Source organism: Cavia porcellus, unplaced genomic scaffold, assembly GCF_034190915.1.
Source record: "Cavia porcellus strain 051 isolate PalLab524CR breed Dunkin Hartley unplaced genomic scaffold, mCavPor4.1 scaffold_19, whole genome shotgun sequence".
NCBI classification, from domain to species: Eukaryota; Metazoa; Chordata; class Mammalia; order Rodentia; family Caviidae; genus Cavia; species Cavia porcellus.
In genome coordinates, this window is record NW_026947502.1 from 55,640,502 (window position 1) to 55,654,469 (window position 13,968).

The following is a 13,968-nucleotide window of genomic DNA, read 5'->3' on the forward strand; positions in this document are numbered from 1 at the left end:
AAAAAAAATAGAAATAAGATTTCTTGGTTGATGATTTGTGGAGTCTGAGATGATGGTTAATTTCACAGACCTCCCTGATTGTGATGTAAGTCTAACTCATGAAGACTGAATAAATAGTTCAGTGCATTGTGTTTCACATCAGTTTGCTGAGCATGCACAAAAGATCTTAGATGAAAATAAGATCAAAAGTGACAATAAAGCAATCTAAGTAAACTTGAATAGGTCTCTTTGCACTGTCAGCACACCTTCTTTCATAAGAGACATAAAGTTTTTCCCTAGGCCTAAATGCTGCAAGTTTTACCCTTGACCCTTGCTTTATATGCCACATATAATTAACACAAGAAAGCAATCCAGCTTAGAAAGAGAGAGGGTCAATCTGGAAGATATTGAGCTACTTGGATTTTACACCTTCCATGAATTATTTATGCAGCTTGAGCCCAGTCCTGAAAAGAAAAATCTGGACATATTTTTCTGTTTTTTTAAATTTGTGTTATTGCAGTGATCCAATTACTTAATGTTCAAAAAAGCAACTACTTCTGTATATTTTCAAGTTGCACGTCTTTGTGTTGAAATGGAACAAATATGCATTCGTACTTAGGCCAGCATAATTTGAAGCATCCCTGGTTTGATGCTGACTCATTGCCACCAGTGAGTAACAAAGGGAACCTGAGCTTCAAAATCACAATGAACCTGAAATTTAATTCCGATCCTTCCGCTCACTAACCATGTCACCTTTTGAATCTTAGTTTCTCTGTTGGTAACACAGCCACCCTGCAGCAATTGTAAGGATGAAAAGACAAACTGTACACATGGAAAGTGCTCAGTAATGATACTATGTGTAATAACTTGCTTATTAGAAAAGGGAATCCCACAGAATAAATGCTAGACCTACAGGAACTTAGCGTTAAAGACCATCGGCGTGCTGACCCACACCATGCTCCCTGGTCTAGCTCTTTTCCTATTCCTTTCTCTCTTCCTGTCATAGCTTCTTTGGGAAGTGTTTATATCATCAAGCTGAAGGGCCACAATTCACCGAGTTGCTCATCCTCTATGACTTCCATCATCCCTAGGATGTCCTTCCTTCCTCTGAACTGTTTCTTAAATGACTTCATGTTCTAATACCCCACTTAAGCCCCATGTATTCTCAAAAATGTCTGATATTCATTTCTCCTTTCAGACCTTTCCCTTCTGTCCCTTCACATCTGCAAGAATTAAATGTGCAGCATCTTCAGTGACTGCTGTCATCACCAATGATTTTAGTTCCCTGCAACAAGAGCAAACTGTGAGCTGCCAGGGATGGGAAGAAAGTTTTTAGATTCTGTAGTCTTGACACCCAATACTGGACTTGACATCATAAAGTAAAAAGTAAATGTTGAAAGAATGAGTGAATAAATACACGAATCTGTTGAAATAGCTGTGATATCTCTCATGCAAAAATGAGATTTCTACAGATTAATACTGACAATAAAATTTCCTTTAAATATAGAGCTTTCTAAATATTTATGTCTGAATCTATTTATCTAGCAGTTTTACTCATTTCCAAGTAGAAGCAAAATTAATTATTTTTTTTAAAATTAAAATATGAAAGCATATATTACTGTGAGACACAATGTTCTATTATTTAAGAGTGTCCATGTATAAGTTATTCAGTTACTCATTCACTGGACCAAAAATTCATCAGGAATTAATGTAATGCCTGAAACGAGGCAAGATGCTGGAGAAATAGGGACACACTAGGGAGACACTTTCTCTCCCTTCTCCAGCCTGCAATCTTTAGAAAACAAATAAGGAACATTAATTATCACATATAGCTATAGTATGAAAATCAAACTAAGATGAGTCCTTTGAAGTGAAATACCAGTGTCTAATAGCAAATCTTGCCCTATTCAAAAATGATTAGGGAATATTAAATATTGATATAATGCAGGCTGAGAAAAGGCTTAGGGAAAAGTGAGCAGCAGGGAGAGATGAGGACATACTACTTCTTCACAAGCAGGAAGCAGCCTTATGAGATCAAGGTGGCTTTCCAAACATTGCCTCTCCTGAAACCCAAGCCCAAGGGAAATAAACCCAGTTCATTTCTTTTAGAATGGCTTCCTGATTTCCATTAGTTTTCCTGTCTGCTTCTCATTAGTGAACCACCTATATTCCATCGGATGTAATTGGGTTTATTTGGAGCCCTGGGCACATATAGAATACCTGCATTTAGAATAGCCTGATCAAATTGAGAAACTGTGTCTGTATGTTGAACATGACAAGAATTCCTGTAGAGAAATCCCCATAATAGAATCAAGAAATATGGTGTGCTGACTTCTTCTTGTTACTCTGTGAAGCCAGCTATACGTGTATGTTGGACTGTATTCAGAAACACCAGTCACCAGGGAGCTTGCTGCACATTGAGGGCAGAGAATACTGTCACAGGATTGAAGTACTAGGAATAGCACTGAGTTTCCACTTACATTAGAATTCTAGCCTCTATCTCTACAGGGCCCAGGAAGCAACTTTTTGCTTATTCCCTGTTTCATTAGACAAGATAGCATTGCACGGCATATTTTCTCTGGGTCTTTTTCCCATCTAAATATATGTGAATTATCCTCATCTCTGGTACGAAGTGAGGCTGAGTCCTTACATCAAGAGTCAATTCAATCATGCCAAGTGCTTGGTATTGACAGGAGGCACTGAGAAGATGCAGCACCTAAATTTCCTCAGGGTTAAATTTATACTCATAGATAGTTCTTCTGGACTGCTCTGCTTAATGAAGAGCTCATCCCACTCCAGGTATTTGGCTAGAAAGCATATTTTAAAGAGACAGAGATGCTATGACGTTGCTGGATTGTCATTCTTCAAATCGTTCCAGGGGACTTCTACTTGGTTAATTATCAGGACTCCCCACAGGGTGGTATAAACTCTCTCCTCTGTAACTGTGAGCATTTGTTTTGTCTGATTCAGTGCTTAGTTGACATTAGTTTTGGGTCGCAATAGGACACTACTGACGTGGAGCTTGGACTTCCCAGAGATCTTAGGCCAGGAGATCTCATTGCAGGGCATGACTGATTACACTACTCCAAGCCTCCTCCTCTAGTTGGCACATTCTGGGGTAAGATCATTAAATTTTAGGAATTCTGATTATGCAGTATTATATATGAATTACTACTTCTATCATTTTGCAAGCCCGCCCAGTTTTGGTCCTGCTTCCAAATCACTAATTCATATCCTTAACCTGTGGAATGCATGTGAATTAACCTCTGACTCTCAGTCCCCCTCTCGAGAGCCTCAGATTTCCTTAAGTTTGCTAAGCCAGTAACTTTGGCTGCTATTCAAGGAACTCAGTCTTACGTTTCTATTGCATTGGTTCCCTGTGGCCCTCACCAGTTTAGAATCTTACTTGTTTGTCCAGTAATTTAGGAGTTGAGTACCTGTCCCTTAGTATCTAATTGTACTAAGAGGTTTTATGACCAGGGTGGTTTGCCTTCCATCATGAAAAGTGTGTAGCTCTGATTATCAAAATGTTTCGGAGCTTGGAGAGTTCTCTTGCATGGTTAGTGAAGAAAAGATTGTAAGTAGAACTCTACAATAGAAAATCCATTGACTTTGACCAATTCTGCCAATTCTTCTCTCTGAGTTCATTGACCTGCTGTCCACACTCACCAAACCTCAGTTTCTTCAGTGAAAAGAAGGTAATTCATGTTAATGTCAAACATTGATTAAGGATTAGATTGGTTTTCTTTTCAATTTCTTTGCCTTGTTTTTTTCTATTTTTTCTAGCTTATTTTCTATTATTTCTCTTTTTGTCTTATTAGTTTTGTCTTTTTATGCTTTTTGTCCTGTTTTTATGTAACTGTATTTATTCTCCAACGTTTTTATTTTTACCAATGAAAGTAATTATTTTTAATGATCATGTCACCATCTAGTATCATTTCTCCTATTTCATGATAAATATAATGTATATTGATACAAGTTTGTCTCTACACTATCATGTACTGAAGAGAGATGTCAATCATACTTTGTGATAATCCAGAAAAGGAGTAGGGTGACAACCCCAGCTATGCTGTTAAAAGCTTCTCCCTAATGAATTACTACTAGCACTGAAATCCCCCTAGAGAATCATACCACCTATGGCCCTCTGAAGAGACTTCCCTTTAGATCTTTCCAACTACACCTATGCACCTGTTCTGACTGTACTCTTTCAGGAAACCTGATTCTTCAGTATTTTTTTTTATTATAGAATGCTATTCCATCTCCTTGACAAATCCACCTTTTTGCTTCAGTTAACCAGAGAATGTCTGTGTAGCCCACTGCCAAAAATCCACAAGAAATTTACTTTTTTATCTCCAGGAGTATTTAGCCCAACTGCAGTTGCTCGACTACAGTGTGCAACCAAAAATACATACACAGCAGCAGGGTACGCAGATTGAAAGTGAAAGTTAATGGCATTGGAAATCCTTAGTTAAAATGAGATCAAGCACGGCATTACCCTGCATGCCTCTCTTGTCATAGCCTCTTGTCGCTGGAGTACTGGAGACAGATTCAGGTATTATTTAAGGGCCAAGGTGGAATTAGCCACTAAGTGAAGCGGCAGTAATGTGGTTCCCTCATTTCATGGCATGAGAAGGTCTCTAACTGACTTTCCTGTATCTAGGTTTACTTTCTCTCTGAAGAAGATGGGATTAGTCTCAGGGTTCCTTGTGTTGCTCTGTCCCAAATGAGTTATTTACCACTTCTGCCTTGTACTGAGCCCATTTTGTGGACTCTACTGGCCCACTTTTCAGACACACACAGAAAGACACAAACACCACCTCTAACATTTACTTTTTCCTAATCCTAGAATAGAACCTAACATCTTGAGGTCATGAAGCTTAAATCCGTCAACTGGAAGACATCTTGCTTTGGAGAGCAGTGCCGACTCCTTTACATTTAGTTTCTCTATATTTGTCTCAACCAAATGAAGTGTGGATACTTTTAGTTTTAGTCTCACTGATAAGTATTATACATTCACTGACTTTTAAGATTATAGACTTGTCCTGGAGAAGTTAAATGGATTGAAACCCTAAAGCACATGCTTGTTTGGCAAACTTTATAAATATGAGAGGGCTTTTCATCTCTTTTCTCAATTTAAGGGAAATGACATTTTCTTATGACAAAAAATTGAAGCAACACCTTTTTATTGCTGACAATCATGTAAAGAACTTACACTAGCTGACTGCACAGAAGTAATGGTGTGACTGCTCTATAAGTTCATTGCTGGAAATGGCCTAGGAAAATTTAAAAATAAATACATTGTGATGATAGCATTAGCGTCACATCAGGATCTTATTTGTCTGAGAAGACTGTTAATAGCTATGTGCTTAGGATTTGAGTTCAAAAGTATTTGCCTAGAAAAGACCCAGGACTTTAAATATCTTTCTGAAATGAAGGCTATTGAAGCTGACTGAAACACAGTCGTTTGTCTGCTTTTTAGTTGAGAGTGTTCGTTGCATTGTAATTGCAGACAGCAAAAGCTTACAGTGCACATGGTTCATTCCCCAGTCACTAGTGATTGGATCACTATTTGCTTGTTTTTCCTCCTGGAGAAGCTTACAGTGTGATTGTCCATAGTCCCTAATAGATACAATACATCTTCTTTGAAGAACCTAAGAAAGAAATCAATGGTTTGCTTTGAATCCCTTTTCTCTCCAAATTCCCCCATATATTTGCCTTGCCTGGGTTGGGTGACTTAAGAACAACCATACTTCGTAATACAGTGTGGGCTCATAAACATGGATTTGGCCTAGGTACGTTAGTGGGGGACCCATTTATTTTATTTTCTGCTGTGCAGGTATGTGTGCCCATTCCTCCAGCTTCATGGGACTGAGACACAGCTGCTGTGGCAGTGGGCAAGCACTCTGGGCACCAGTGAGCACACAGAGGTGCTATTTTGGCACACAGAGGGGCTTCTTGATCTCTACAAGAGTTACGGCCATTGGCTGTTCCCCTGGGTGCAGTGCAGAATGCTTATTTTAGTTGATCACTGTACTGTGGAGCTTGTTCCTCAGGTACTCCAGGAAGTTTGTAAGAAACTCTGCCTGTCTTCGCTAGTTTTCATTTCAAAAGTTCCTTATGGTGCTCAGCAGCACAAATGCCCATCTTGTAAGCATGAGGTCCTGAGTTCAAGCTCCAGTACCAAGCCCCCCCCCAAAAGTTCCTTATAGTGGTTTCAGCTTGTAACCTTTAATTCTGATAAAAGTATAAAGAGAATATCCTAGTGCACCACTTTCAGAAGAAAAAAATTTTGCTTACAATTTTAAAAATGAAAATTAAGAATATCTTGTTAAAGATTTTCAAATTTCATACCTTAGCATGAGAAAGTATTTAAAATAAGCCTATAATTTTGCAAACTTTAAATTACTTTATTTTACAGGCAAACTTAGTTTTACCAAAGTGAACATACAAAGCATGTTACAAAGGTAATCATTTAATATTTACAAAAGTAATTAAAAATACATTATTAATATTGTAAATGATATTTGGGAATGAGTAAATAAAATAGAGATGTTTGTCTTAGAATGAGGAAGAATTAATTGGAAGGATAATATGAAAGGTGGAATGCTTCTCCCACAAAAAGAATTACAACCATCCAGTGGAGATTACAGGCGGACTGATTTGTTTGGACATGAGAATCTTCTAAACAAGCAACATAAAGAGATTGTCATCAAAGGAAGTAAACATATTATTTAAACAGGGAATAAAGACCTATTTTTAGGGGAAAATTACAAGGATTTTTTAAGTAAGGAACTGAATTAGAGAAACTTCATGTTCTCTTCTACTTTTAATGTGCCGTGCTTCTTCATTTATGTTTACCTTGTTTCACTAAAATTTTAGGTCTGAAAGCAATTTTAAGCTCAACTCTTCAGAAACATAACAATAACATAAATTGAGGCACAGAGTATCACTGACGTTTGTTTGATTAACAAGAATTGATTTCTTACTTTACTTTTAAGTGTATGCATACATGTGAATATATTTAGGTGTAACTGAAAACTGGTGAGCATTTAAATAAAAATAATTTATTAGAAAAAAGACACATTACTCGAAATCCCCCCTTAAAATACTTCATTGGCAGATTAATCCCATCATTCTTGACATTTTCCAAAGCAGGTCCGGGCATCTTCTTTCCCAGATGTCTTTAGTCAGACTGTCATGGCTGCCTCCTCCGTATCCTGAATTCATTCAAAATCTTCTCCTGATCTCATGGTCATTTAAGGAAAGCCAGAAGTTGCATGGTGTCACATATGGTACATAAGATAGATGAGGATGCACCGTGTTTTTATGAGACCTCCTCTCCATTGGATGACACTCAGTAGTGACATTCCTGTATTTATTGTACCTCATAAAGACACTCATGAAGGATGACTTCTAGGACTACTTCATAAAAGTGACAAAAACAATAGGCTAAGTATTGTTTAAATGAGGGGAGTTTTCTTAGGATGATTAATGGCAAAATGTCTTTTATTCCAATATTTTTTTTTTTAAATCTGAACACATGCTGTTTATCTTGATTGGTTCTTCCATACATGTGTATTACTATATATATCATATGTATGACTCAACACAAATAATGTTCACATGTATTAATTTTTCATCTAAACTTCCATCTATCTAGTTTTATTTTCATTATATGTGTCATAAGTTAGATTTTTGTAATCTGAAAATCCTAAGCGATATCCATATTAATACTATCATTATCCACTAGAATTTTGAAGAGTGACACATTGAATGAATCAGAGCAGAAATGTATTCACCTCGATAGAACTGTGCAGGTCTATCAAGGGATAATTCTAAAATGAGCTGTGCTCTGAAATCCCTCCCCATTTGACCTTAATACTGTGACAAATAGTTTGAAATTTATGTATTTTTCTAGTATGATCTCCTGTGCTTTTGCTTCTGTATTCATAAATGTGTGATATAAAACCAATCATATGAGACAGTAGTAAAAATTAAGTAACATGAGAATGAGTTTGTAAATCTGGATTAACTATATGGTTTTTTATTAAGTAGTTTTGTGTTATGATCACATCCATTATGGGGAATTTATTTAGGTACAGGATATAACTTGTTTCTTTTTTCTCCATTCCCTTCCTCCCTTCAATCCTCTTCCTCTCCTCATTTACAAAGCTTTGTTTCCATTTTTATTTTCCTTTCTCATTTTACCTTTTCCTTTTCTTCCTAATACATTTGAATCACAGGAATATAGTGGAGTACTGCAAAGGGGAGAATTTTTAAAAGTATGCTAACAGTTGGTTACTTTGAGTCTAGAACAAAGTTTTCCTATTCTGAACACAAAGCCTGATTTCAAGTCTCTGTTCCTTAGTTCTTGCCGTCCATTCCCAGGTCCACCAACTATAACCGGTAGTAAACTTTGCCCACTGAGCACCTTTCAATCAAAGTACATGTTAATCTACAGTCTTGCCATCTAACAAGAAGTGGTAGGTAGATGGGAATCTAGACTTTGTCTGGGGCATTTTGCCCTGTGTCTGGGTTACCACCACATCTGATAAAATGCAACCTCATCTATGTTTCTGTAGCCTATGGAAGAAGGAATGTTCACACTTGCCCAAGTACACTCACTGATGCTGACCCCTAATACAACACCAGCTTACACCTCAGCCAAGGTGACATGACCAGTGAAATCCTTCTCATATAAGAATCACATCGATTCCCTAGTATTTCCCTCACTATTTTGAGGGTGTTGGGGTCATAATTATGTGTGTAGTAAAAATTAAATCCTTCTCAAGCTACCAAGTATAATATAACATTCCCTAAGTAGGAACATGGAAGAGCTTTAAAAATTCTGTATCATCAGGCAAACGGCTAGTTATTTCATCTGAATGTGTGTGCTTTCTCTATCTACTACAATTAACATATTGTGGGGAAAATGAATGGTAGGAACGGGTTCCCTCTGTGGTGGCATCAATCATGTTTAGGACCTTCCTAGAGCTCTGGGAGGCTTTGGGAAACTCCAGACCATTTACTCCCTGTAATTACATTTCATCATATTTGCTTTTGAGTTTGTCTGTTAATGGAGTCTCTTGATCTGCTTAACTGCCTCCTCTGTAATTAAACAGTCCAGGAAAGCATATGGATAATACTGTGCTAATGATACAGTTTTAAAATTTAGAATAATTTAAAAGGAAATTTTTATCTTCTATTGAGTTTGGCCTCAAACGTTTCTGGTCATAATGATCATGTTTTCAAACTTATGCCATGAAGGCTTCACGTTTCACAAAGCTTACTTTGCAGCCAAGGATTATTACTTACATTTGTTCAGAACTAGATGAACCTCAGTCTTTAATTTATATCCCTAACTTCGCCCATAACCAAATAACCTTTCAAATAAGAGTGCACAATGGTTATGTGACTTTCCTAATGCCCTGCATGAACTGAACACTGAAAACGATCCTATATTTCACATTTTAAAGATAGTTCCCAGTCCTGGATTGCCTAAGAGAAGTAGGCTTTGTGAATCTCTTTTGCTGTTTGAAGTCTCAGTGGCTTACCCAACAAACTTGTTTCTGTGTGAGATTACATGTCATAACCACTGCAACTCTGTTTGCTTTTAAATTCTACGTTGCTCCTTGCACTGGTGCCTGCATACATTTGGTATGTGCCCTGCTAAAATGAGAAAGCATAACGTCAACAAAGTTGCCCAGTTGTGTGTTGAATTTAGATATGGCTACTAACATTTTAATGACCACAGAAGGTCAGTGAATGGGAAATACCACTTTTTCTATAAAAGGAAAGAACTGAACACATGAAAATTGTAATGGAATCTACTACATAGGGCCAATGACAATTCTAGTTGCACGCATTTCTAAATGTCCTATATAATCTTAGTAACCTGAGACAACTATATGACACTTCTGTATTTGGTCAAAGATCTCTCGGCAAGGTAAGCACTTCTCAAAGGTTTCTTCCATGAGGCAGTAAAAAAAAAAAAAGATAGAGAAAAGGTACATTTTTAAGTTTCTGTACCAAATACATGAATTGGAACTTCCATGAGAATCTAATTATTTGATCATGTTTACATCAGTTTTCTTTTTTAAGCTTCAGAATCCTGCTTCAAAAATCAGTGCTTAGGAATAATAATGCCTGAAATTTGTTATGTTGGTCTTCTTCAGAATAGTAAAGCAAGCACGGCTCACCTACACATGGAACTTTACATATGTAATGACTGATAAGAGATTTTTAATAATGGAAATAAAATTATTGCATGAATTCAATGGGGGAAGAGTGGTGATATGGGAAGATGACACATGCAAAATGGGAGAACGGAAGACATGAACTGGACAAGATGCTAGAGTGGATCACATTCACTTCTCTGATACGAACACTGAATGTGGAAAGAGTCTGTCTCATGTGTCTGCTGTTAAAATCTTGCAAGAGCTCCCCTGGATTTCCCACCTTCTTTCCTGAGACTCACACAGGATGTGGAAGATGCAAGGTCGTAGCACCAGCAGTTAACACCTGTCAACCTCAGTTTTCTTATCTGCCCAACAGGAATGATCAAGTTACCTGATGCTTTTTTCCTGAGACAAAGATTATGAAATGCTTTGAAAATAGTGAGAAGTTTCTTACATGAAAGCCCTCAGTTGTCTGTAAGATAGGAGGCCTGGGGATCATCAGAGGCCTTTCCTTTTTATGATTCTGACATTCTTTTTTCACTTCAACTTAAAAAAGGTGTGAGAGACCAAGGTGGCCATTTCTTTTATTTTACCGATGAACAAATATTCTCAACCTGTAATACACAGCAAAATTTTAAAAATTACTGCATCAGATTTGGGGTTGATTTTTTTGCCTTATTGTATGTAAGAAATAATTTATTGGAAAGCTGAAATGGTTTGCTTTATTGTAAACTTCTACCATTACTTATTTCAGTTTGTACAGTCATTAAGTCAAATCAATAAATTTATCAAATCAATAAATCTATCAAATAATCTATAAAGGGAGGGGAGGGTAATAAAAAACACAAACTAAGATATATAATATTCAGGAACAAGTTCTGTATGATGAATGTGATCATTATGTATATTAAAGTATACCAACAAACTTAAAAAAATGTATAAATATGTATAAATTCATGAATAAAGACACAGATTCATGCTTTTCACCTCTGCTAAAGACTAATTTACTGTACTTAGTTGTAAGAGAGTCTTAGCAAGGTTTTCTTTTTTTATATAATTTTAAACAGAAAAAAATAAAAATGTTTCAAGACAGGCAAGTAGGAGAGTAATAACAGTTAACACTGAGTATTATTATATTCATAATAGTTGTTTAGAGTACAAAATATAGGCATGAAATACTGTCCAAACAATTATTAGCACAAAGCTTTCTTTTCAATGAACTAAGAGACACTAGCTGTATAACTATCTTACTTATCTTGTGTATATATTTTTTCCTTTTCCCATTCTCCAATCATAGTTTTTGTTTTCCCTTTTGGGCAATTTCTTCCCTATTCCCCATATCCTTTACACATTTTGGTTCTTATTTACTCTTTCACTTTCTCACATTAGTGAGATAGTACGATGTTTAAGCATGTGAGTCTGATTTGTTTCACTTTTGATTATGGTCTTGAGTTACATCCATTTACCATTAAAATTCTCAAATATATCCTTCTTTATGGCTGAGTAGTATTCTATTATTTAAGAAACCACATCTTTCTGATCCATTCCTCAGTTTGTTGGCATTTGGGTTGTTTCTAGGACTTAGTTATTACAAACTGTGCTGTATTATAAACTGTGCGGCTATAAACATGGGTGGATACATATTGCTGTGGTATGCTATTTTTAATTCTTCTGGGAAGACATCCAGAAGTAGAATAGCTGGGTTGAATGAAACCTTTAACTCTAACTTCTTGAGAAATCGGCACACTGATTTCCATGGTGGTTGCACCAGTCTATACTCCCACCAACAGTGGAGAAGGGTTCCTCTTCCCCACAGACCCTCCCGTATTGGTTACTAGTGGATTTCTTGATGACAGCTACTCTTTCTGGGGTGAGATGGAAACTCAGTGTGGTTTTAATTTGCATCTCTTGGGTGGCCCATGATTTTTTTCAAACATTTTTTCATGTTTTTGTCATTTATATGTCTTCATCTGAGAAGTGTGCATTCATCTCAGATGCCCAGGTTGTGGATGGATCTTTGAATTTTGAGGGCCTGATTGCTTTCATGTCTTTATAAGCCCTTTGTCTAAGGGACAACTAATTTTTTTTTTTTTTTTTTTTTTGCTCTGTGGGTTTTCTTTTCATTACATTGGTGATTTCTTTTGTTGTGTAAAAGCTTTTTAATAAGATGAGATCCTATTTGTTTTTACTTTGCAATGTTTCCTGGGAAGTCAGTTTTTTTTCATGAAGTCTCTGTCTACATCTATGTCTTCAATATTTCTGTCCATTTTCTCTTTCAGTAAATTAGTTTTTCTGTGTTAATATTTAGATCTTTGATCCATTTTGACTTTAATGTAGTCCATGTTGATAAATATGGGTCTAACTTTAGTCTTCAGCATGTGCAAAGCCTGTTTTTCCAGTACCATTTATTAAAGAGGCTATCCTTCTTCCAGTGAACATATTTGGTTCTTTTGTTAAAGGTAAGGTGGCTGAGTGTATCTGGAGTTATTTATGCATCTTTTATTGCCTCTCTCTGATCCTTAGGTATCGCGTTTTGTTTTGTTTTTGTTTTTTGCAAATACCACATTGATTTTATCACAGTAACTTTGTGTATAATTTCAGGTCAGCAATTTTGATAACTCCTGACTTGGCAAGGCTTCCTTATATCTTCCTTACATTTGTATTTTCACTGGTTGTTCTAAACACCTCAGGGACTCTGCTGTGAGATCCAGTTCAGAACAAATGTCTTGAAACATCAACTTGAGTGAGACAAAACTTAAGAAATTGAAAGTTTTTAAACTGAAAATATGTGGAAAAGATGATCTAGAAATGTTCTATTATAGAATTATGTTTAAAGTAATAAAAACTGAGTGTTCAGAGAAAACTTCATAAATAGAGTAAGCTAGAACTTAATCCCATTTTAAGAGTAAAGATTTTCTAGCTGCCGACCAAAGGAAAGGCTTTTCCAGGAAAGGGAAAATGAGTGAGACAAAACCATGCAAAAGAACTGTTGCTTACTAGCATATATCCCAACAAAAGTCCAAGGTTAGATGTAGAATAAGACATAAAGAAAGAGGACTGATAAGAATCACATTAAGGATGAGCTTACATCAGTTAGGACTTCAGCACTGTAAATATGCCAAATAGATTTTCCAGCAACCTGATCACTTTTCCCAAAAATTCTCCTCCAATTAAGTCAGCTCAGTTGGCCTTGTCTGCATCCAGTGTTTTCTTCATCTACTTTGGGTTCCATTCATTTGGATTTCCTTGTACTTGTACGTCTTACATAAACTCTGGAGAATTCCTGAAAGAATCTGTCATCTGCGAAGTGTGCTATCTCAAAAATCATATTGTGGTCATACAAATACTTCAGTTTTGAATTGTTCTTAATCCCATAACTCTTAAAGATTGGAGTGATTATTAAAAAACACTTTAATAAACACTTTCTCTGGGGAAAAGTAAGAAAAACCACCACTGTTCCCACATTAAATATATTCTGTGTTTGTACCAGACAGCCTAACTGTCAGACACATCAAGACTGAAGAAGGTTTGCGTTTTAGATTAATTTAATGAGAGTAGATCTTAAGCATCTTAGTTACTTTTCTCTTGTTGCTGAGACAAAATACCTGAGGCCTGAAGTTAAAGGAAGAAGGATTTATTTAGTTCACAGTTTGTACAGGTTTTAGCGCGTTGTCAGCTGGTTCCAAGGCAGGGTGACACATGGTACAGGGGCAACAGTTCATGGCAGAAGAAGACAGCAAAGCAACAAGAGAGGGACAGCCACTTCTTGTCCCTCAGATTGTATCCAGTCTACTGGGGTTAGAGTGGTACT